Genomic DNA, 27,730 nt, shown 5'->3' on the forward strand with positions numbered 1-27,730 from the left:
CAACATTAAAGGTGTTGCAGTAAATATTATTTGCTGTTGTTTTGTATATTTCCTGAATGTAGTTTAGTGGCAGTAAATGAAAAGAGTAACAATTTATTTTTCAATAGAAGGATATGTACTTGATTTTTTGATTTCATTTCTAATGATTACATTTATGTTCTTTCTCTTTACAGATATTAAAAAAAATACATAAATCATGTACTGCAGATAGATGAAATAGGTAAGTTTTCAAAGATTTAAAATATGAATTTATATATTGGGTAGTAGAAAAAGACTTTTCGTATATAGGGATCGGAATCGATTACCGCCAGTGACCTCAATCACATTTTCCCACCAAAAAAAAAAAAGTAAATAAATAAATTAAAAAAATATCCAACTCCAAGAAACTAAGAATAATGTCTGGTCTAAAGGTAAAAAGGTACAAAAATTGACTAAAAATAATGTTCATTATAGATATACAAAAATGAGTTGAAGAAATGCCAAACGACTTTTCCGACCACCCTTTCTATATTTTGGAAGTGTGAATGGATAATTGAAGTAAACCAAGCTTATAACTTTAACATGTTCACATTAAAAAAAATGCAAAATTTTAAAATGTTCTTTCTTTGGAATTAGAAATTTGAAGCAAATGCTTACAATGCATTAGCTGCACTATTGACTACATTTCTAAGTTGCTAATGCGTGCTTAACATTTTTTTAAACCCCATTCTAAATTTTTTTCTAAAGTCAATGCCTTTAAATGGCCTTTTTTATATTTTTTGTATGTGGTAGAATTCCTCAAGTATGCTATGGAAAGAATACATGTGTATAGGTTGATTCATAAAAACATTTAACGCATTTTTTTTATTTTTTAAGTCTTGGCTCTACATCTGAAATGAAGAATTAAATAGTTTGCAATTTTCAATGTTTAATTTTTTTTTTTTGCTAGCTCTTCTCTTTTAGTTCATGCATTTTATAAAAATTCATTCAATTTATTTCGAAATGAGTTCACTTTTGAATGCATAAGGCGCCATAAATTTCGAAATTTTTTTTCTGAATTGGGCACGAATGCTTTAGGGTTTTTTGTTTTCTTTTGTTTTTGTGTAGATAACTGCAATGTTAACAAATTTTGTTGAATAGTGTTTTGCATTGCACAAAAAGTGGGCTTTTTTTGCGTTTTCTCCACATTTTTTCACCTGCTTAGCAAAAATTGTATGATTATGAATGGAACTAAGCAAACGACAAGGGCTAACAAAACTTGAAAAAAAAAAACAAAAAATTGAAAACGTTTTTTTTTTCGTTTTGCGCGAGAGAGTGTATGAAAGTGAGCGATTTATAAAATGTCATTGTGTTTATTAATGAAAAGACAAGACGATGGCCGATTAAAAAATTAAGTTATCAAAAAAATCATAAAAAGTCAGTCATCGTTTTTGTGCGATTTTTATGCGTTTAAATCAAGAAGAAACAAAACGTATATGCATACGTATGTCATATGCATATTGGGTTAAAGTTGTTATGGAGTGTTTGCATTTATTTAATTATGTTGAGGTATAAAAAGTGCCATAAAAAGCATAGCAATAAAAAAACTAATCTAGTTAAAAGATTTAATTTGTCAAAGTGACCCCAAAAATTATATTTTTGTAATTTTAGCGATTTGATAAATTGTTCTGTTTTTTTTTTTAGTTTTTCTTTGTCGTTAGCAAAAATGGCTGGAGTAGTTTTATAACCTTTATTAACAATTATTGCACTATGGTGATGTATGGGTTTCAAATACTAGCTTACATAAAAAATAAGTAAAGCCAATGTCCTAACCGCAACTTCAAGTTTCAATTCCTAGCACAGACTCACAAAAGATGTATAACAAAATTAGACAATGTAATAGTTCGTTTTGATACCGAGACTTCCGCAATAAGTTAAAAAAGTACATACACATAATGAACATTTTCGTAATTTATTAGTCCAAGCCATCAAAACTATGAAAATCTAAATCAAAGTTATGAATTTGTTTTTTGTCTAATTTTTGCGAAAAAATCAGTTTTGTACGATTTTTTCTACTTTGTCATATTCGAAAGTTTAGACAGGCGAAGATCAAATATAAAAAAAGATCAAGTATAAAAAATTATAAATAATTTTTGTTGCGATCAATTCATTTAAAAATTCAATTAATTCACGCAAAACATGAGATTGAGTTTTCTTTTTATTTAAAAATTACTTCAATGAATTTAGTTTTTATTTTTATTAAATATTTTTTCAAAATCTATAAATATTTTAATTGAAAAAATATTTGAGATTTTTTCTATATACACTTAAAAGATTTTAATCTTTATCTGAAACAAGGTTGAATTCAATACTTCCTTATTTGGGATTAGGAGCCACCGTGGTACAATGATTAGCATGCCCGCTTTGCATACACAAGGTCGTGGGTTCGATTCCTGCTTCGACGGAATACCAAAAAGTTTTTCAGCGGTTTATTATCCCACCTCAGAATGCTGGTGCTATTTCTGAGTTTTTGAAGGCTTCTCTAAGTGGTTTCACTGCAATGTGGAACGCTGTTCGGACTCGGCTATAAAAAGAAGGTCCCTTGTCATTGAGCTTAACATGGAATCGGGCAGCACTCACTGATAAGAGTGAAGTTCACCACTGTGGTATCACAATGTACTGAATAGTCTAATGGAGCCTGATGCATCGGGCTGCCACCTAACCTAAACATGGTTGATTATAATTTTAGACTGATGCATTAAACACATGTGCACATCCAACTTCCTTTAAAACAAAAAACATATATGTGTGGGGTATATAAATGTCGGCGAGTATAAATTTTTTAGCTCTGCGAACTTGATGTACCTATTTTGTATTTCAAATATGTCTCAAGCCATTACAATCAATTTTTTATTGATCTATTTGATTTGTACGAAATAAATAAAAATGCCCAAATACATACAATCGGTTAGTCTGGCATATTTTTGTTCTATTGCTAGAACGACGAGATGACAAAAAATCAAAATCAATTTTGTTATGACAAAAGTGGCAATCTGTCTGAAACGTTCAGCATTATATTGCGTTGTTTTTTGCTCTCAATGCCATTTGTGTGTATTGTGTTTTTTGATTCTATTCAGAAGTGAGCAATGGTCGTTGGGGAGCAAGCGTTTTGTTTTTGTTTTGCAGTTTCTGGCATTAGTTTTTGAAAATCACCTGTATCTGAAACTTCAATGTCTAGCCTTTTTGCACAGTAGTCTACTATAGAATATTTCTATGACAAATGCTTGAGGCCCATACGCACATACTATATTCATACACTTATACCAATAGCAACACACACTCACACACACGCCTCATATTCGCTATGCACTTAAGATATAGCTATAATGTAATTCCTTAGTGGCCTAAAATAGAAGGTCGTCGTTGTTAACCATTTTTAGATGGAAACATTGCCGTAGAAGCAGCAGTCTAGGCTGGCAAACAACAAAATGTGCAATTTAAAAATAGAAAAACAAAAACATAGGAAAATCAATGAAATACTCCTGCGCCTCCCATGCACAGTCCTATCATTCAAACAACGACATTTTTGGTTTACAACAAATAAGCGTATTGGTGGTTGGTCTGTGCGTTGTTGTCAGAGACAAAAGATTTAAGCAACAAACTTGAGATGATCAACAGTAACCTTCAAGTGAGAAAGGTAACAAATCTACGCATTTTACAAACTCCCCACCACTGCCTTGGGCACAACTACAACTGCAACAATATTAACAGCCCAAGAAACCAAAAGCAAAATGCATAGGCGTAAATAGTGGACCGACCTACCTAAAGAACAAAAAAGACAGATGGACTGGCACATATAAGTGTAAGTTATATGAGAATGGATTTATAGCAAATGCATTGACTTGACTTGGTAAGACAAGCATATATGATCGATCTTGACATTTTTCTTAATGCGGTTGTAGTTATAGACGGCATGGTGAGAATCGCATATGGTATGCAATTCTGTTAGGGAAGGAATCAATGTCCTAATATCTAAAAATCCCAGTATCCATTTGACCGTGATAGCTAATGAACACGACTTAAATTAAATTAAAGTAAATTGACTTTGAAGTCTGGTGAAATTTTCTTTTTGATTTCTGGTTTAAGGAAATAACATTTAAAGTAATTTCTTTGAGTGTCGATTTCATTGTTTACTGTTTATTTTTCATCCGGAGGAGACCTTCTCTAACACCATAATCTCTCTCCTGTTCTGAATAATTAGAGGCACAGCATTCTCATAAATTCGTGATAAACACACTTAAAGAAAAGTTTTCTGCGAAAGTTTAGACAGCTACAAAAAAAAAACTCTAAAAGTAAGAACAAAAAAATTTAGATAATTTTTGCATTACTTGTCATAAATTTGAGTTTTAAAGCTTTTAAAGAAAATACTTAAAAAAAGTGAATTTCCCATGTTTAAAAATTTCTATAGAAAGGAGTTTTTTTCTTTAAGTGTACATATAGAGGTAATTGCATGGTTTAACGTCGCTTGTTCATACCGTTTGTTTTTTTTTTGTTGTACGAAATATTTCAAATTAAAAATGCGTTATGCGTTTTAAGTAGATTTTAAAGGTGAAGGTGTAAGTAAACGTATGTACCTCGTACCATAATGATTTTTTGTGATCTGTCTGTAATGCGTACATTTGATTGTGGCTGCTACTGCGTTAGTGCACCATGCGTAGCGTTGTTTTTTTTTTGCACTTAGCATCACCTAAACGTTGTATGCATGCCTATGGTGATAGCTTGAACTCACATCACCAGTTTGTTTGGCAATGGCAACGATTTTTTTTAGCGAATGCAATGCCACACATTCATATATGGTTAAAATTGTTAGCAAAGCAAAAGCGTTTGTGAGACACTCATGTCATACATCCATGGAGTGTGGCATATAAGTCTTAGTTATTATTCGAGATAAAACATCATTATAATTTGTAAAATTTTATTTTGGAAAGCCAATAATTGTTTTGCGATTTTAGATATGTGAAAGAATTATTTCTTTTGTTATATTCGAAACAAATGTAAGAGGAGCTAAAGTTGATCCTAGTCGACTATATGATACCCTGTACCCTGAAGTAAGGCAAATTTTCCTTAATGTAAAGAAAACATTGTTCATTTAAAAAAAAATATTCTCTAGATTGACTGATACTGATGATGGTAGGGAAGAACTTCATTGTATTAAGGAAATGTTGTCATCAAAATTGAGCCAAAGAAAATGTTCCTTGATCCTTAAATGCACAATATCGCCGATTTCTTCCACAAATAATATTTTGGTAAAAACAGAACATCTGCATACTACATAAAAAACAAGTAACTACGACCGTAAGTTCGGCCACGCCGAATCTTATGTACCCTCCACCATGGATTGCGTATAAACTTGTACTAAAGACTGTTATCCACAATCGAATTACTTGGGTTGTGGCAATACTTACCGATGGTAAGGTATCTTAACCCTTAAATGCACAAGATCACCGATTCCTCCGAAAAAAATATATAATATGCAAAATGGTAAAAAAAGAACATCTGCATACCACAAAAAAAAATTATGTGTTTTTTTGAAAAAATAGTGTTGATATCTTAAAAAATACAGTGCGCATTGAACTAAGTTTTTATTTACAAATAAACAATTTGATTGTAGTAGATAATAGAAAATAGAGATATTTTTACACTACACAGTTTTTTTACCAACATTACTCTCATTTATGGTAAATATTATTTAACTTCCAATCTGCAGTTTTTTTGAATTTTTGGTTAAAATTTGATTTTCAATTTTGACTGCAGATTACTCAGAAGTACTAAAAACTTTCCGGAAAGAAATATTTTTAGAAATAGCGTTATGATGTTGTAAATTTCATAGAATTCGGCCGACGTTAAGACGTAAGAATTTTTTTTCTTGTTGTATCTTAAAAGATACAGTGTGCATTTAAGGGTTAAAACTCCTTAACATCGTCTTTTAAATTGGAGGTTAGTCCATAAGGGGTATATTTTAGGCAAAAAGACAGATTAAGATTACCGGTCCAAAACTGAATTATGTAGGTTTAACTCAATTCTTGACCAGTATGAATTTTTGCGCGCAAAAAGAGAGGCAGAATTGAAATATGGGGGTCGGTTTATATGGGGGCTATATATAATTATGGTCCAATTTTTTGTGATTAGTAGCACATTTTAGCAAGATCAAATGAAATTTTCTTATATATAATAATATACCGATATGGACCAATTTTTGCATGGTTGTTAGAGACCACATATGTTACTAATATAACGTACAAAATTTTAACCAAATCGGGACAAATGTGCTCTTCCACGAGGATCCGGAGGTCAAATCTGGGGATCGGCTTATATGGGGGCTATATATAATAATGGACCGATATAGACCAATTTTAGCATGAATGAACATATACTAACACCTCGTACCAAATTTCAACCGGATCGGATGAAATTTGCTCCGCCAAGAAGATCCGCAAGCAAAGTCTGAGGATAGGTTTATATGAGAGCTATATATAATTATGGACCAATTTTTGCATGGGTGTTAGAGGTCATGTACTGACACCACGTACCAAATTTCAACCAGATCTGATGAAATTTGCTCCTTCTAGAGCCTCCTCAAGCCAAATCTGGGGTCGATTTATATGGGGGCTATACGTAAACGTGGTCCGATATGGCCCATTTGCAATACCATCCGACCTACATCAATAACAACTACTTGTGCCAAGTTTCAAGTCGATAGCTTGTTTCGTTCGGAAGTTAGCGTGATTTCCACAAACGGACGGACATACCGGCGGACGGACGGACATAGCTAAATCGACTGAGAATTTCACCACGACCTAGTATATATATGTACTTGATGGGGTCTTGGACCAATATTTCGATGTGTTACAAACGGAATGACAGAGTTAATATACCCCCCATCCTATGGTGGAGGGTATAAAAACTGTATGTGTTTGTTTTGAAAGAATCTAAAAAAAATGCAGTGCGCATTAAACTAATGGTGTTTTCTTTTCTGAAAAAAGTGCTTTGCCTTCATTTTGTCTGTACAGAATGCGCATTTTTAAAATGTTACCAGAAACCTAAATAAATGCTATCATTTCAGCGGGCAGAAAAGAATTCAAAGAAGGAAACAGGGCAATCGCAGCACTCTCGTTTGTTGGCAGTGCTGAAAATGCCCGTAATTTGCCTCTATGCGTGGCGCTATTTTCACAACAGAATTCGAAGCCTTTTCGCACTTTTGCCTGTTTTTTTTAGAAAAGAACCTAAAGAGTACATTTTCCGGGCAAAATGCAAAAAAAGTGTGCATTTTTTACAAGAAAAGAAAACGCCATAAGATTCTATTTACAAATAAACGATTCGATTTTAATAGAGAATAGAGATATTTTTACATTACACAGTTTTTTTTTACCAAAATTACTTCCATCTGCGGTATATATTATTTATCTTACAATTTGCAGGTTTTTGAATTTTTTGTCAAAATATGGTTTCCAATTTTGATTGCAAATTATTCAGAAGTACTACAATCTTTCCGGAAAAACATGATATGAGCAGGCGGTAAATGATTTCTGTATGCCAATTGAAATTTTATGGAGGCTAGATTTAAAGGCAAATAGCTCCCTATATTTTTGCCTAATATCTTTAGCTCGGTATCGAAACCACAATAACGGAAGGTAAAAATTTTTGAATTCAAGTAAAAATATTTGGGAGGGTGGTTATGGCACCCGTGGGTGCACGAGGAATAATTTTAATTGATTACCTAAATGAAAGAAGGGATATCAATAGCGACTATTACATTGCGTTATTGGATCCGTCATTGCGTTATTTGGATTTCTTTCCTGCAGTGGAGAAAAAAATCCATGATTTGGATTTCGAATTCCTCTCACATCAACAATTCTGGCTTCATCGAACATTTACTGCTTCCAGATCTTAAAAAAATATCAAGTAGCAGGAAAAAAATATTCGTGGAATGAAAAGACGTATCACGAGTTGCTTTACTCAAAAAGTTATAATTTAAAAGAAAACGATTCCAACGGTATCAAATTTATAAATGTGTCTTTCAAAGGGTAGGACTAAAGAAAAACTATAGGGATTTAATTTTAGTAGCGTTACCAGGTTTTTCAATTGACCTGCTATGGACTGATACCCTGTCTATTCTCTTGCCTGCAAACTCAAAGCCTTTATTAAAACTAAACCACGTATAAATTTCCTTATTTCAATAATTTTCCTATTCGTACTTTCTATATCATATTTGTCATATTTATGGAGTTCTCTGTAAGTGTGGAAAATATTGTAGTGTAGCTTTTTTTCTATTATTATGCTAACGATTTCTACGACAATTTGTTTGATTTTACAATTTGACCAAACATTGCACTCAAGCTTGGTGTTATTGTTGTTCGACCAAACATAGAGCTCGCCGAAGATCACAATCATATGCCATGGCACAATATCAAATACTATGATATTCCATTTATAGAACGATGTTTTGATGTCTCACAATGACAATTCATGATTTATGAAGCGTTTATAGGGCGCTATATATGGTTGGGCAAAGTGTACTAGTGGTACTTGTACCAGAAGTATCAGTAGCTACATTGCCACCTCCCATGTCAGCAATAGCCATCCTGTAACCAAAGAGCCTTAGATAGATGTCATGAAGTGTTGTATACTCACATCTTGTCTAGATTTGGTTCTGCTGTTGTCTGGCTTTTGTCTTTTTACTTTTCCATGAAATTTTGAAAGCCAAGGGCTTCATAAATGGCAATATACATTATTGAAATATTTGGGATTTTTGTGTTAGTCTTCTTTAAGAATTGTTTTAAGGTAATGATACCTTACATCCTTTATGGTAGTGGTCAAGGAATTTCAATGGGATTGATGGTATTTTCAGATACAAAGTGATTTTAATTAGTTGAATGCATTTCTTAAATGCTTTGCAACTAATAAGTTGGATGTTGCATATGGATGAAGAAATAATCTCTTGCATATTGTGAAGAGTTTTCCGTATTATATGATAGCTAATTATCGAGAAAATTAAAATGGGGTATGGCATATTGGGTGTTTAAAAATTAACTTTCGTCCCATAATTTCAACAAATATGTCCTCATTATGTTTAAGTCTCAAACAAAGGTTTTAAACTTGGAAGATTTGGCATTTCAAGATAATCAAATAGAGAATGCTGAAGAATCTAATATCGAAGATGACTAAATATGGGCCAAGTTGTAATTCCCTACGGTATGTTACGATACAACAATTTTTTATCTTATTATTTTTTATTTTTTATTGTTTGAATACATTCATTTTAAACAATAATTTAATAAATACATACTTTTCAACTTAAACGTTTTTTTTTTTTAATTTTGAATAATTTTTTTTAGCTAAATATCAAATGAAATGAGGAAAATTAATAAACGTCATAGATCTTCCAGAAATATAAGAAATAATTTATGTAAAATCTTGAGCAAATATCTTTATTTTTCCGATTAATTTAATTTCGACAAAGGGACGGAAGGATGAGTCCCAAGAATATTTTTTCATATTTTCTTCTTAATTAAAAGCAGGTGAAATTTAGCTAAACATTAAAAATAAAACACACGTTTGTCAAAGTCTTTAAAGTTCGATTATAAGTCAAACCATCCCCTATACAATTTGAACAAAAATTTTTTTTTTTGTATTTTTGCCAAAAATCCTTTATGAATATAAGCATCAATGTATGAGGGGGAGAGCATAACTTTCTATATGAATTTACAAAATGCAATTTAGATTAAATGATTTAGATAAGTTTTGCCACTTTTTTGGCAGTCGAAATTAAAAACAAAGCAAAAACAAAAAGCCCAAATATACAAAGTGCAAGATTTTCGTCAACTGATATAATTGCATCCAAAAACAAAAATGAAGAAAAAAAAATACACCAAAGAAGAATTCAAATAAACTTGTTTTACAACCAAATGAAAATTTTGGTAAATTACAAGAAACCTTAAAAAGAGAACAACTGATATATCTGGCAATTTGTGTTTTTCGTTTTTTTTGTGGTGTTTGGCGGTGGCGGCGTCGGCGGCCACTGGCTGTTGCTTTTATTCATCATTGGTCTTGGGGCGATTGTTATCTAGATATAAATGTTATTTTTGGTATGGTTTATGGCCCAGCAAAATCAGGCCAATTTATAAACAAAAAATTACACTTAAAAAAAATTTAATGTTAAAGCCTATTTTAATTAAAATATTAATATTGACATTTGGGATCATTGACATGAATGTGGTTTATTGATTTTCATCAAATCAAATTGTTTGTTATTTGTTCATCAAAAGCTCATAAGTTTATATTGACCATAAATAGAAAAATTTAATTTTTGGAAAAATTATTTTCCACTTTTGGAACTTTAAAAAAAAAGCCAGACTTTTGCCGTCCTTGAGTTTTCGAGTTTTTCATTTACACTTTTGGTACTTATTTTTTAAAATTTTGATTTTAAAAATATTAAAAAAAAAAATCATTTTAAAAAGATAACATAATGGGTTTTTATTTGATATAAATTAAATTCAATTAAATTATTAAATTTAATAAAAATTTAATTTAAATTTAATTAAATATAAATTTTTTATTGAATTTAATAATTTAATCGAAATGAATTAAATAAAATTTATATCGAATAAAATCCCATTATGTTTTTTAGTTTTTTTTTCAAATGTTAGGGTAAATCATGCCAAAATTCTGTGGGGGCTGGTTGGCTCCTCTTCATAAAATGAAGTGTAATACTGATCACCACCACCACCGCTAAATGCTGCCTTGGTTGGGTTGGTATGCTTGAATGGATGATGGTAATCTTTATACGTTTTTGAAAGATTTGTAATTTTCTTGATTGAAGACAGCTGTTGTGGTTTTTGGTGGATGCCATAAAAAATGCTTATGCGAATTATTATTGGTGTGCCTGCATTTCTTAGCGAATTCGCAATAAAATTCGTCTTTATGAAGAATGGCACTAACAGCCACATACTGTGTGTGTGAGAGAGAGGGAGAAACCAAATCCCACAAACAACTAGTTGGCCCAAACCAAGAACTTTTTTGTTTTATTAAATTATTTGACTTTTCCTTACAGAGGTTGGTTAGATGGGAAACTACATCTATACAATTCTGTGTGTGTGTGAGATGGTGGTGGTGTAAATTTTTTTTTTTTCAAATGTTTTAGGTGTAAATGCAATAGTGTCAATGTTGCAACAATTATTTGCGGTTGATTGGTTTGAACAGAAGAACATTGACGCTGTCGTCACACACAATCATTTAAAAACAAAATTTTCTCATGGACTTAAGATAGCAACAAAAAAAAAGAAAAACAGAAAAAGATAGAGGGACTCTATAAAGGATGTGGTTATTAACCGCAAACGTCCCCATAAAAACAAAAACCAGAATATTTTCAAAATTTGAATAAGCCCCAACACTGCCATAGCATAAAGCGATAAGAGTCAAGCAAGTCAGACAAGGTGCCAATGTAGCCTTGCAGCCACACAGTGAAAATCAATGTTTGCAACTCAACAGCATCATCGTTTCCCAATAACATCTCCAGTGCCAGTGCCTCTCTATTGGAGTGGAACATATGATATCCTGTTGCGTTGAGTCTTATGAGCATATCTTTTCTGTGGTTCAATTTACTTAGCACACCCGCATTTCGTTAGCATAATGGGTCTTCTCTTCTTGCCTGGCCAACAGATCACCATTATAGTACGTAGAATGAATCCACAAAGGCTCTTTGGAAGAAAAAAAATTTACATCACAGTGTAAATTACTTTGGCAAACATTATTTGTTTGTTTCGCATGCGCAACATGCCTAGAAAAAGGTTAACACGCACTTGTTGTAGGCAGATGCGATTGAGACTTGAAACATACCTCACCACCACCTCGTCACCTCAATATCCTCATCCTCATTTTTTCACACTATCTCTGGATTGTTAAAATTAGCTCAGTAATGTGTTTGTTTTAGATGTTGGTACTTTGTGTTTTGTTATTGATGTTTGTGGTGTTATTCTGAAATTGCTAAAAATATTCAGTATTTATTGATGCTGGATAGTTGAAAACGTTTTCAGGGTAACCAATATTTCGAAAAAATGTAAACAAAAAAATAAGCCATGATTTTTAAACGCTATTCGAAAAATGTTCTGAAGAAACGATATTTGCATTAAAATTACCGAAAGTATATTGAACTACGTAACTTGTAGGCGGAATACTGCAACTGCGGCAAAGATGTGCCGTACAGCTAAGATATATGGACCTTCGAGTTCTCGTTTTGCACAATCTGCAGCGATTCTAAAGTTATAGAGGCTAGATTTAAAGCTAGATAGCTCCCTAACAAATGCCCTTATTTTAAAGAAGCCATAAGCTTGGAATTAATACCAAAATATTTAAAGAAAGGTAAACATTTTTGTATCCAAGTAAATATTTTTTTTGCAGTCCACACTGCTCGGGGAAGATATGCAATCGTAGGATGTTGAATTCGATGGTCGACCTCTGATTCTTTGGATGTAATCTTCAGAAAAGGAACTATATTATAAAAGTGTATTAGCAATTTCCACACAGAAAAAAAATATTTACATGATATTAAAGATTACGCAACCTCAATTTTAGGATGCGAAATGTACACACTATTAAGGACAAATTTCCTTAAAATAATGAAATTTTAAATAAAAGAAAGTTTATAATCTTTGCTTCAAAAATTTGTCTCATTAAATTTAGGACATGTATTTTAAAAATTTGCATGTCTTCGTTAAAGTTGAATGTCTCTAAACTAAGGCAAATTTTCCTTAAGGTAAAGAAACACATTTTTGATTTAAAGAAGTCGTCCTTAAATTAACTGAAATATTGAATCTTTAGATTTAAGATAAAAACGCTTCAAATATAGGCTACGACTTATTTTGAGGATTTAGCATATTTGGTTTAAAGTTTTTTTTGGAATTAAGAAAATTTTTTGTAATTCGAAGTATCCGTCATAATTTGGATTTCTAAACATTTATTTGTACGTGAAAAGCTTTATTAATATACCGGGAAAAATAGAATGAAAATTCGATAAATGAGATCTGTGACCTAATTTTAATTTTATAGATCCTAGATTTAAAGCCAGATAGGTTGCAAAAAAAAATCCTTATTTTAAAGAACCCGCATCTTTGGCTCGGAATCAATACCAAAATTCTTAAAGGAAGGTTAAAATCTTTGGATCCAAGTAAACTTTTTTTTGAATGCAGTTGAAATTCTATTAATGGAATATGTTTCTGGTTAGATTGAAATAAATGAAGATTTTCTCTACAAAAGCAACCATGCATTTGTAAGGGATATTCCTGAGCCCAAATAGAAGATTATTATATAGAATTTTCTTGAACGGTGATTATACAGTTCCAAACGCCAGGTCAACGTCTCCCATGCCTTTTTGTATACGAAGAAGCAAAAGCAGGCGTTAGGTTAGGTGGCAGCCCGATGTATACCACTCACTTAGACTATTCAGTTCATTGTGCTACCACATTGGTGAAATTCTCTCTTATCACTGAGTGCTGCCCGATTCCATGTTAAGCTCCAATGACAAGGGACCTCCTTTTTATAGCCGAGTCCGAACGGCGTTCCACATTGCAGTGAAGCCACTTAGAGAAGCTTTGAAATCCTCAGGAATGTCATCAGCATTACTGAGGTGGGATAATCCACCGCTGAAAAATTTTTTGGTGTTCGGTCGAAGCAGGAATCGAACCCACGACCTTGCCAGGCGGGCATGCTAACCATTGCACCACGTTGGCTTCCAAAGCGGGTGTTGGCACATCAATGTAAGCTTCTTTCTTCGGGTTCCGCGACATGTTACTTCTGATATAGCCGTAAGCTTTATGCTTTGGGCCCATGTCATTTTAAACTGGGGCAATCTGAAACCTTCTATACTGTCCTATTACCTATTTGAATCTTTAAGCTCAATGTTGAGTTGCTGTAGTCAACATAAAACGAGTATCAAACATTCATATATTCAACTGCTGTCAATATTTTAAGGACTTAAAGGGTGATACGGTCAAAATTTGGTCAATGTAAACTTGACGTATTTCTTTCAATTTTGCATTTAAAAAACCTGAACACCCCTCATTTTGAAGGTGTGTGTGTGTAGAATGTTGCTCCTATTTTGATTTTGGAATTCACTCTTCAGTTGTCAAAATGCCGTCCAAGCAAGAAGAGCAGCGTATCAAAATTTTGCTCGCGCATCGCGAAAATCCGAGCTACTCGCACGCAGAGCTGGCAAAATCGCTAAAAGTTGCCAAATCAACCGTTACAAATGTAATTAAAGTGTTTGGGGAACGTTTGTCGGCAGCCAGGAAGTCTGGATCGGGGGGAAATCGAAAACCGGAAGCCGCTGAGACGACAAAGAGAGTTGCCGGTAGTTTCAAGCGAAACCCTAACCTCTCTCTCCGAAATGCCGCAAATAAGCTGGGTGTATCGTCTACAACCGTACATCGAGCTAAAAAACGAGCCGGACTATCGACTTACAAGAAGGTAGTGACTCCAAATCGCGATGATAAACAAAATACGACGGCCAAAGCGCGATCCCGGAGGCTGTACACGACGATGCTGACGAAGTTTGACTGCGTGGTAATGGACGACGAAACCTACGTCAAAGCCGACTACAAGCAGCTTCCGGGACAGGAGTTTTATACGGCAAAAGGAAGGGGAAAGGTAGCAGATATTTTCAAACACATAAAACTGTCAAAGTTCGCACAGAAATATCTGGTTTGGTAAGCCATCTGTACCTGTGGCTTGAAAAGCAGCATTTTCATAGCTTCCGGGACTGTCAACCAAGAAATTTACGTGAAAGAGTGTTTGAATAAACGTCTGCTGCCTTTCCTGAAGAAACATGGTTGTCCCGTACTGTTTTGTCCGGATTTGGCATCTTGCCATTACGATAAAAAGGCCATGGAGTGGTACGCCGCTAACAACGTGCAGGTGGTTCCCAAGGACAAGAACCCTCCCAACACGCCAGAGCTCCGCCCAATTGAGAAATACTGGGCTATTGTCAAGCGGAACCTAAAGAAGACCAAAAAAACTGCTAAGGACGAGCAGCAGTTCAAGGCAAACTGGCTTTCTGCGGCGAAGAAGGTGGACAAGGTGGCTGTACAAAATCTGATGGCAGGTGTCAAGCGTGAGGCCCGGCAATTCGGATTTGGAAAAGCGAAAGCCTAACTGAATATTTTTCCTGAATTTTATACTAATTGAACTTGAAAAAGAAATTTAATTTGATTTTTTAAATAAACGATTTCACCGATTTACACGCGTTTTCCCTTGACCAAATTTTGACCGTATCACCCTTTACAAGGTATTATCGTTCTTCCAAATAGTCCTTGGAAACTTCATATTTCCTTGATCTGCATTGAAGCACATCAACCTCATCCACCATTATGTGGTCAAAAAGGCCGCTCCCGATGATTTCTTGTTTTTCTACGGTCCCTTTCAAATTCATCTCCGCCACTTTCGAAGTTCAAAATTCTTTACATATATTTGTTTATCAAACCTATTCCATTACGTCTCATGTCTAAACTTAAATTAAAAATTACTCATATGTTTTTTGTGCAATATTAAGAACTAACTTGTACAAATATTTAATTTAATTTTTATTATAATATTGAAAATAGGTTTGCTAATTGACAATCACATCAGCTGATGTTTTATTCAACTTAAAGAGAAAAATTGTGAGTTCCAATAGCGATATGCTTATAGGATCAAAAACACCGCTGACCTTTAGTCTTCACACATATTAAGTTGTCCACAAGCAACGACAGGCTCGAAAGGTTTAAGAGCCTTTTTTCAAGGGAAATTTCACAAGTCTGTAGAAATTTGGCTGCTTTAAAAACTCACAGCATTGACATATAGAAAGGTGAAATAGCATAGACTGATGCAAAAATGTGCATATATGGATATAAGCGTAATAATTTTTCACCAATTGGTCATTTCATATGTTTGTAGTCTGGTACTTTTGCCAAACTTGTAAAAATGTCTTGGGCTTTTGTTAATAACTTCGCTGGGGTGGCGTTAAACTTCGTTATTTTTAATGATACCATGGACCTATTTTCAATATTCAATATTTCAATATTTCCAATAAATATGATTTCAAACCAGAGATTTGAAGATAAAAATCTTCAAAGCCACCGAGATAGGGCACACTTTAAAATAAATTTATGCTAAAATAACCACAAAAAAATATATATAAATAACAGTGAGCAAATAAATTAATCGTAAATGTTATCGTATAACATCCCCAAAAACACCAACATATATTTTTTGTTTCTTTTTGAGAGATAATCAAATTATTGAAATTCAATATTAAAGCCACTGACAACATCCAAACCAACCAACTAACCAAGAGGAAACTGATACCAAACCAAATAATTTAACAATTGTTAGCCACATGGATAGAGGTGTTTATTCATTCAACTTATCTTCTAGTCCACCAACCATGAGCGGATCTCTTATGGCTTAAAGGCGTTTTTAGCTAAGTTGCTGATAATTTTGTTGTTTTTTATCTTAGCGTAGAAGATAAAATTGAAAATTCCTTTACTTGGTATACAATTCCATGGAATATACATAGATATATTTTAAACAATGTAGGCTCATACTTAGTCTTATCTGTGTGTTAACATTTAGTAACACAGATTATATTAAAATTTAATTAATTTATTTTTAATAATGTTTTCTTTTGTTTAAAAGAGATAAGCTATAGAGTGTTTGTATAATCTATGTCTCAAATAATTTTGGTATTTTTTTCTTCGCTGAGATTTTTGTTCAATCTCTACTTTAATGCTTAGATAAAATTTCAATGAGTTTTGTTTTTTCATTTTTCTCTTGGGATATGCCTTTAAGGCTTTTAACTTATTTATTGTTGTGTATTGAAGACACATTGAAAAATGTCAAGATTTTCGTTGATCGTGATAGAAAAGTGTGAAGCTTATCGAAAACTGTTTTTAGATTCAGTGGAATTTCAAAGAGGGGTTTAAATAGAAATCTTTTAATATTTCAAGAGATATATTTGGATTGTTTTAGGCTTTAATTTATAAGCATAAGAAATTGATGGAATTTGAAGTTATTTATTTACTAGATAAAAATTGAAAATCTATTTAAAAAGATTTAAACTAAAACCATAAGCTAAGATTTGAGTTCATTAAATTTCGCAAAAAAGAATAGAAAATCAATAAAAAAAATAATAATAAAAAATCATCCCAGCTGGGATTTGAACTGTGCCGTTTGACTTTTTCACTTCTTTTGAGAAGGTTTTGCAAATTACGATAATTTTTAATTTTTTGATGTTTTTTAATGGGAAAAATGTATTTAAGCAAAAATATATGCCGAAATCAATAAGACAAAAACGATGTATAACATAAAAAAAAATAATTTTTTAGAAAAATATTTAATAAAAATATTGCCGCTGGTGAGATTTGAACCAGCGTTAAATTAAAAAAATAAGAATAATAAAAAAATCATCCCAGCTGGGATTTGAACTGTGCCGTTTGACTTTTTCACTTCTTTTGAGAAGGTTTTGTAAATTACGATAATTTTTAATTTTTTGTTGTTTTTTTTTATGGAAAAAATATATTTAAACAAAAATATATGCCGAAATCAATAAGACAAAAACGATGTATAACATAAAAAAAAAAAATAATTTTGTAGAAAAATATTTAATAAAAATATTGCCGCTGGTGAGATTTGAACCAGCGTTCTTTATTTTTTTCGTTCAAAATAATAAAGAACATCTCAGGAAGTAGTTAGAATGTCATTTCGTGGTGTCATATCAGGTTTATATCACAAACATTTCAATAGACGTTTCGATACATCGTGTTCAATGGAGTTTGTGGCTGAGTGTGCTAAGGCCAACAAACCCATGTTCAACCCCCGGTGGAAGTGAAGAAGTTTTTCAATTTGTAAAAAATAATAAGAAAATACAATTGTAACAAAAAATACTGATAAAAATAAAAAAGTGAAATTGGAAAAAGAATTTTGTATTTTTTTAGTTTTTTAAATTTCTTCATCCAAATGAACTTCCGAGGCACAACTTCTAAAGCAATGCAAAGGGTCAAAAAATTGAGTACTTCCGTCCTATGACAAGCCCATGTAAAATTCATTGGAAATGATCCAAGTTTGCACTACTTCCGGATCAAAATTGGGGATCTAAACTTCTTTTTTGGAAGCTTTTTTTGGAAGCTCTTGTTTTGCTGGGATTTGTTTTTTTTAGCAAGAATGAGCTAAGTCATGCGAAAATTGAACTAAATTATACTCCACATTTTGAGATTTTCTTTGTGTTGTTAAAATCAGAAAATTTAATGCCCTTGTGTTCTTTTTAAATAAATCTCACGAAATTACACCCACTACAAGAAAAAGTGGAGAAAAAATCATTAGCGCCAAATCATGACCACTTTAGCCATACTTTAGGTCATTCTTACTATTTTTGTGCGAATCGTACGAAAATTTCGCTTGCTGTAGTTCATATTAAACTTATGTGTACACTCATTGAACTTAATACCCACGTTTAGTTCATAATATATTTGAGGCATACCTAAAAAAAGGAAAATTTAATTAAGCTGTGGAAAATTTCGAAAAAAAAACAATACAATTTTACTACAAACAAATATTTTTTTGCAATAAAAATAAGTTCGATTTAGCGTTAGTTTAAGTATGGAATTTATGTCCGTGTAGACATCCCAATTTTTATCTGATTTGCATGAAATTCAAAGTACAGAAGTACTATGGGTGCATAAAAAAGTTTGCCGAATAGGATTTGAATCGGTCGATTTTCACTGCCTTGGAAAGTCGATCGCCCAAGAAAAATAACCCAAAAGTTACGAGGTCTAATATGATATATATGAGATTTTATTTAATTTTCTTATTTAATGATAATATGGATATTCATCTCGGGATATTGAAAAAATCCCCATTGTCTTGCCTTGTCATTAAAGCCATGGCCATAAACAATATACTACACTGAAAAAACAGTGAACCCACCACGAATGAAAATTTTAGTTAATTGTTGAAAAATTTGATTAATTGTAGAAAATTTTAACTAAACAGTATTATAAACGCAGATGTCGCTCCGATTTCGCAAAAACAAGTAAAAAATTTTCGACAAATTTGAGAAGATTTATCAGACAAAATTATTATTTTTCACTTATTAAAGAAAATTTCGTAGTTTGAAGGAAAAAATTGGAGTTCAAAATTGCAAAAATGTCTTTAGTGCCATACGAAGTTCATGATGGACGCATTATTGGTAAAATTTACAAATATTAAGGAATTCTGAACTATTTTGTGGGAGACACGAATTTAGTTCATCTTTATACTTCAATTGTGTATAATTTTTTCTTCTGCTTTAGTTAAGTTAACTTACGTACGCAAAAAATTGTTAATGGCATGGAAACTTTCTTAAAACGTAATAATTCCATGAACTAAAAGAGAATAAAATCAGCTTTAGTGAAATGTAGGGTTCACTTTTTTCTGAGTGTAGTAAGAGACAAAAAAAAAACACTTGTTGCACTGTTTGCTGTAATCATGTAACACATTTACATACATATGTGTACACAATTTATAGGTATGTATGTGTGTGTGCATGAATATATCTGTCAGCTGTTGCACTAAAAACGAATTCCTTTCATGTGGTGCCTTGGCTATTTCTTTTGATCGCTGTCTTCCATTGCTACAATTTGTGGCCATAATCATTTCTTAGTCAAATGTAATTATTTTTTCAATTGTACACCTTTTGGACATTCAATGTGTTTTTCGACTACCAACTGAGAGCAGTGATCTGATGGCTTTAGCTGATCATATATTGGTCAAAGATACGGACGACAAGAACTCAGAGCCAGCCATAAGCTCAAATAACAACAATAATAGTAAGGAGCACCACCACCACCACCAACGAATATTGTTGGTGGCAGAGGTGGTAACGATCAACATATTGCCATAATGGTAGCCTTTTGGTTTTGTTTTTCACAGTAGCCACTTAATGCTTCCGTCCGTTTGCAAAATAATTTTCCTGGTGATTTGTTTTTTTTTTTTTGTAATTTGAAATATCTACAATTTATACTTACAAAAAATTGTTTTAAAACATTTTTAAATTGTAGTAAAAACTAAATTCTTAGATATATTCGTATAATTCAATTTAATTAGGGTTAAAAAAATAATTCAAACAAATTTTATGGGGTCTAAGATTAACATTTTTAGTAAGCAAATTTTTAAGCAGTGTAAGATATTATTTTATTTTTTATTTTATTCTACAATTTATTATATTTATTATAATTTACCCTCACAAAAAAAAATTCTATATATTTTAATTCATGCAAAATAGTTGATTTTTAAAATTTTTAAAAATTAAATTAAATTAAAAATTAAATTTAAATTTTTAATATTTTTTTAATTAACTTTTTTTTTTTTTAAATTGAATAACATGAATCAAAAAATGTAAAATTTTTTTAGACAAGTTACCTACACAATATTAGTAAATTCGAACTGTTCACAAACTAGTTCACAGTTTTCTAAATTTTATTTAAATAGTGTTTGTCTTGAACTTCGTATAGCGCTAAAGATATTTTAACAATTTTTAACTTGAATTATTTTAACAATATGATGTTTTCAAAATAAATAACAAAATTCGACAAAAGTATTAAGTTCCCAGAAAAAAAAAGACAAAAAATCAAAATTGGCTTAGAAGCAATGCATTTTACATGGACTTGTCATAGGGCGGAAATAATCTTTTTGTATTATCCGCTGCATTGACTTCGCATTAGTTCTTCAAGTGTGATGATATTCCAGTATTTTGGATTTCATTAAAAAATATCTTAACTTTTATCTCCATATAACAATTTTTATCTTCAAAAAAAATATTATTTTTATTTTTTTGTTCAATTTAACAAAAAGTATTAATTTCTTGGAAAACATCTTAGTCAAAAACGCAATGAAAATATTCTTTTTTGGATATGGAAGTGGAGCAAACTTGGCTCAGAAACAATGCATTCTACATGGGCTTGTCATACGGCAAAAATCATCTTTTTAGTCATTCGCTATATTAGGTAAGGTTAGGTGGCAGCCCGATGTATCAGGCTCACTTAGACTATTCAGTCCATTGTGATACCACATTGGTGAACTTCTCTCTTATCACTGAGTGCTTCCCGATTCCATGTTAAGCTCAATGAGAAGGGATCTCCTTTTTATAGCCGAGTGGGAATGGCGTTCCACATTGCAGTGAAAAAAGAAATGTCACCAGCATTAATGAGGTGGTATAATCCACCGCTGAAAAACTTTTTGGTGTTCGGTCGAAGCAGGAATCGAACCCACGACCTTGTGTATGCAAGGCGGGCATTCTAACCATTGCACCACGGTGGCTCCCATCCGCTACATTGATTTCGCATTATTGCTTCAGATGCGATGATTTGCAGTATTTGCTTCAGATGCGATGATATTGCAGTATTTCGGATTTCATTAAAATAAGAAAAAATATAAATTTTCTTAACCTTTGTCTCCACATAAAGAGGATTTGTAAAATACTGAAGTTTTTAAACATTTTTTGATAATTTCCATTATTGTATTTGCACAGAAAAGGGATTTTTATATACCTCAAACGAGCTTCTTAGGTAGTGAAAATTCTGTCCATCTCCCGACGAACATTGTTGGATGTATATTAAAAGTAATCCCTACGGAAGAACTTCCAACATTTTTTTTATAACATTGTCATTACCAAAATTGTTTAGTTTAGTCTGACGAAAACCTATATATTCCTCCATGTTGGGTTTCCTTTTTTGGGGTATAGTTGGTCTACTCGATTGATGTTTTCTCTCTTGTAAAAGTATTGGCTTATTTAGTTTATTTTTTTATATTTTTAGTATTTCTTTTCATTATAAATATTTTGTATATATTTATTTTTCTCTTATTTACATCATTTATTTTATATTTTTTTTTAATTAGTTTCCCTCTTTTAAAAGTGTTAGGTTAGGTTAAAGTGGCAGCCCGATTAAGTTTCAGGCTCACATAGACTATTCAGTCCATTGTGATAAAAAAGTTTTGGTTTATTTAGATTTAAGTTTTTTTTTTTTATTTTTCCAATTAATGTATTGTTAGTTTAATTTTTTTATTTTTTTTTTTTTGTTAGTTTAGTTTTTTTTCATTATAAAATTTTTGTATATATTTATTTGTCTTTTATTTGTTCATTTTATTTCATATATGATTCAATATTTCCTATAAAAAATTCAAATTATTCTCAGTGTACGAGTGTATATGTCTAAGGCAAGTGTAACAACCCAAAGAGACAATGATTGAACAAATGGACAGACATAAATGCACAACATTTTGCATTGCGATTGACCAGAAAACAGTAGCAATTGTTGGCAAAGCATCGCGTGATCACCAACAATTTAGTCGAGAAAAATATAACTATTTCGGGAAAGATATAAGGCAAAGAGAAGAAGTAGTAAATAGGGGAGGACATGCAAGCTGTAAAAGCATTGTCCAGGGAAACGCCAACACCAGCAACCACATTATTACGAAAATACGATCTTGCAGTTCAGTAACTTGAAAAAAGCTTAAGTTACAGCAAACCCAAAAGCTACAAAAACAAAGATCCTGTCGTCATCTGGCGTTGTGGTGGTGGTGTTGGTGTTGCTACTGATGCTTCCACTATTAACCACACAAGGTTAGCCTATATTATGGCCTAAGCATCCGTTTCTTCATCTATTTCTTGGAGTCTTTATTTTCTGGCCTTATATCCGTTGGCTGTCCCACCAGTAGTATATTTACCTTTTAAAGCCATAATTATTAACAATACCACCACTTTAGTTTAAATTAAAAACTATGGCTAGAATGTTTCTGGATTAGGTCGGTCTATGACGGCATGGTGGTGTTTTCGTTGTTTTTTTATCTTTATATACAGCTGTAAGCAGTTTTTGCCTAGAAGATTACCTAGGTGGATGGATGGTGAATGACTACGCATGCGCAACAACAGCAGCAGCAGAAACTTTACAAATAGAAAAAACGAATACAAAATTAAATAACCTTAAACAGGATCGAATAGTCAGACACTCGTACTTATTACCAATGAAGCATTTTTACACAGACATCTACCATTATCTCAGATGCTAACTCTTTTGCCTCTGTTCAAGCGCAGGCGCTTGGTTTAATTTCCCCTGTAAAGGCAGATGGACAAATTTTGCTGAACTTATACTCTCCTATAACAGGTCGTTAGCATTATGATTGCTACTTCAAAAATCCTTTAACATATTACAAGTCGTCCTCTTTTATATTTCCTTACTTTGTCCCTCCATAAAGCTAAGAATTTTCTTGATTAGCTTTAAGATATTGTTATTGCCACCACCACCACCAGCACCAACTGATTGCTACTTGTTTGGCAACATTTCTTAGTTGGTCTTATTATAAAGTATTTTTGGATTCTTTGTAAATACATAAATGCAAAGAGAAATTGGTGCATGTTCTGTTTGCAACAACAAACAGGAACATTGACACCACCATCGCCATCATCGTCATCATTAACAGAGGCAATTTCATTATAAGCCTTGAACATATTACAACTTTATGACGTGGTGTGGTAAGCAGCTTTCTGGATAACTTCTTTTCTGGGATCATCATAAAACGTGGTGTTTGATGTGGGGGTATATATAGAGCCAAAATAAAGTTGAAACAGGTGCTTTTAAAATTACTGTGGTACGAAAAAATATCTTCAATTACATTAAAAAAAATAATAATTTCCCAAAAAGTGAAAAAAATAATCAACGATCTCCTGGTAGACAGACTTTTTCTTCTGAAATTTTAAAAATATTAAAATATTAATATTAAAAAAAAAAAAACAATTCATTCTTTATAATTTTAATTATCCCAATTAATATTTTAATAAATTAAATGATATTTGCAAAATGTAATTATAATTTATATATTATTTAGGTTTGTTTTTGGATTTAATTAAAATATTAATTGATTCAATAGAATTCTTATGCACACAAAATCAACTAGAACTAGAAGTGCCCATATGTAATAGGTACTTTTAGTTAATGTGGTATCACAATGGACTGAATAGTCTAAGTGAGCCTGAATCTTAATCGGGCTGCCACTTTAACCTAACCTAATCTAAGCTCAATGACAAGGGACCTCCTTTTTATAGCCGAGTGGGAACGGCGTTCCACATTGCAGTGAAACCTCTTAGAGAAGCTTTGAAACCCTCAGAAATGTCACCAGCATTACTGAGGTGGGATAATCCACCGCTGAAAAACTTTTTGGTGTTCGGTCGAAGCAGGAATCGAACCCACAACCTTGTGTATGCAAGTGGGGCATGCTAACCACGGTGGCTCCCATCCGCTACATTGCAAAATGTAATTATAATTTATATATTATTTAGGTTTGTTTTTGGATTTAATTCAAATATTAATTGATTCAATAAAATTTTTATGCACATAAAACCAATTTGTTCCAATTATAATTTTAATTGAATTTTAAAAATACTTAATTAAATATGTTGGTTAACACAAAAAACAAAAAAACAAATGCACACATTAATTGTATCAATTCTTGAAAAAAATAATTTGTCCAATTTTGTATTTTATTTAAAAAATATTCACAATTACAATTTATAATTTATCTATTTATTAATTTATTAAAATTTGTTTTTGTATTTAATAAAAAAAACTTAATTGATTCTATAAAATTTTTATGGACACAAAATATATGAACACAAAAAATATCACCAATTTTTCTTCAATTAAAATTTTAATTGAATTTTAGAAATATTTAAGTGAAACAAAAACAAAACAAAAGTTAAATATAAATCATCCCTATTAATATTTTAATTAACTAAAAAAATATTTGCAATTTGTAATTGTAGTTAATTTATTTATTAAAATATTTATTATAATTACAAATAATAATTAATGTATAACAAAAAGTAACTAGTAACTAAGGCTATTGGCTTATATATGAATATTTTGGTTGGAAATAATTAGTTTCTATGCATTCATTGGTTCATTCGGTTAGGTGGCAGCCCGATGTATTAGGCTCACTTAGACTATTCAGTCCATTGTGATTCCACTTTGGTGAACTTCTCTCTTATCACAGAGTGCTGGTCGATTCCATGTTAAGCTCAATGACAAGGGACCTTTTTTTTATAGCCGAGTCCGAACGGCGTTCCACATTGCAGTGAAACCACTTAGAGAAGCTTTGAAAGCCTCAGAAATGTCACCAGCATTACTGAGGTGGGATAATCCACCGCTGAAAAACTTTTTGGTGTTCGGTCGAAGCAGCAATCGAACCCACGACCTTGTGTATGCAAGGAGGGCATGCTAACCATTGCTCCCTGGTATTGGTACATTAAATTTTAATTCAATTTCAAAGAAAAATTCATCTACAAGTGTAATCGGAAAACGCAAAAAATATAAGTAATATGAAAGTGAAATACTATTTTTTTAATTGAATAATTCAAACAATTAATTGAATTTTGCGATCAAAATCAATTAAATCAATAAAAAAAATGAATTGAATGTGACAAACAAATCAATTAATTCTTTAATAATTTTCATTTCATTTTTTTTTAATTTTGGTAATTGCTACTATCATTTCCGTGATTGTTTATTTCGTCAGGAGAAAAATCTTTAGAAAATATTTTATAAGATGATTATAGATTAAATTTTTTATTTGAAATTGTTAAGTCTAGGATCAGCAAAAACTATACGGCAATAGATTTTCATAAATTTCATTGACTAATAAATTTAAAATATTTAATTTTTTTGTGTAATATTTTGTTTTTATTGTAGAAAAATACAATGTATTCAATGTATAAATATTATCCAGTTTAATTTGTAAATTTTTTCAAACTTCAAAAGCTACTAATACATATAAGACGATTTTCACCTTTAACCTCTTTAGAATAATTTTAAATAATATCGCATAGTCTGATATAAACATTCAAATCATAATTTTCTTACATAGTATCTAACAAGGCGACAAAAACTTTAATCAATTAGTTAATTATATGCTATAAAATATATACCATAAAAACAGCAGTAGCTATAATAATTGGAGTAAAGTGAAATAGTCTATTAATTGCTACAGAACAAGTATTAGTTTGCACAGGAAAAAAATAATTATTGGTTTCATAACCATATGCAAATAATAAGCAGTGAAGAGCTATTATTTTAGATTATTGGTGTGAGACCAAAGTTTTACTTATGGGATTTTTTTTAATAAACAACATTAGCATAGGTAAGCCAGATTCCTAGTAAGTGCTAGTTTGAAGTAAAAATTTTTAATGAGAACTAGGTCAATAGAAAAGACAGTATATTTATAAACAAATAAGTTTTTTTGTCATAATTTTTTTCCTTATTAGAGAAATATTTATTATTTTGACAATATGCAATAAATATATGATTTTTGGTAGTACTATAATTCTACAGATATTTAAGTGAGATAAAATAATATTTAATCGAATTGATGCTTAGAATTGTTGTCAAACCATCCCATAATAAGCAATTTCGCACAATGTTGTTCAATCTTCCCATAAATCTGTTAATTTTTTTTTCTGTGCAGATTACAAATTGGGCAACCAAACTAATTTCTGCGAAAGTCTTATTATGCTGGGTTCTAGTATAATTGTGCTCCAAAATTTATTTATCTATGTTAAAAATTTAAAATTGAAATCCCCAGGTTTCTATTATTGCCTGACTCAATTATTGTCAACAAATTGACAGCATCTCGCACTTGCTATCATATTAAACCGGCAAACCAACAACTCTATTAAACCACAATAACTGGCAAACAATTCACATATGAGGTCACAAAGGTTACAAGTTAATTAAAGGTAATTTCCAAGTATTTTTCAATTCAAACAACTCAACTCAAATCTCAATAATAAAAATACCAACCGCAAAAAAAGCGATGGTGTTAGTATATTGATTCAAACTGCAAAGAGGGTCGGGTTTCTCAGTATTATAAAAACACACACACACAGACAATCACATTGACAACAATTTCAAGTGGCAATTGAGGTGAGATCAAAACGTTAATAACAGGCGCCAAATAATCACACCAGACCACATCATATCTACCTTAGTATCAGATTTGGAATGGAGGGAAAAAAGGAACAAAATTTACAAAAAAAAACCAACTACAATACCCAAGCCATTGAATGTAGAAAAAAGACAAACAAATATTTACGCGGGCGCCAGTTTATTGTGCCACATAAGTACCCTTAAGAGAAAAAATTAACAACAATGGAATAGAGAAGCAGAAAAAAACTTATTCACAGATCTTTTCATTGGTCCACCCCCTCACAACAAACCCCCACAAAGTACTAGAGGCATAAACAAACCAATGAGGGAGGAGATACCACCACTCTCCCTTCTTCATACTCTTTGTTTCACACACACACACACAATACCCACGATACCCAAGTTGCGCACAATCCATGGATTTAAATATGAATTTATGGGGAACTGTATGGATGGCTGAATGAGTGTTATGCTGGTATATGGGCTCCCAACGCGGGGGTGGGTTGTTATGTGAATAGTTGTTGTTGTTATTATCTGCTATTGTTGTTGCCACTGTGTGGAATGAGAGAATGAATAGTGAAGAAATAATAAAAGCTACAGCACGAATAACAACAACAATGGAATACTCAATGCTGATTGGTTGCAGTTTTGCTTGATGATTTTTCTTTTATGAGTTTTATGAGCTGTTGAATGTAATGAATAATAAACACAAATGTTAATATACCCAAGCGCGA

General features: G+C 31.8%; 1 protein-coding gene across 1 annotated transcript in view; it reads left to right on the forward strand.

Moving 5' to 3' along the window:
• klu (zinc finger protein klumpfuss) overlaps positions 1-27,730 on the forward strand; it is a 141,319-nt gene that overhangs the window by 96,079 nt on the left and 17,510 nt on the right. The window contains exon 2 of the mRNA XM_075305284.1: positions 174-220. The gene's annotated coding sequence lies outside the window, so the exon portion shown is untranslated. The remainder of the gene's footprint in view (positions 1-173; positions 221-27,730) is intronic.

This window comes from Haematobia irritans, chromosome 4 (genome assembly GCF_050003625.1).
Source record: "Haematobia irritans isolate KBUSLIRL chromosome 4, ASM5000362v1, whole genome shotgun sequence".
Taxonomy (NCBI): Eukaryota; Metazoa; Arthropoda; class Insecta; order Diptera; family Muscidae; genus Haematobia; species Haematobia irritans.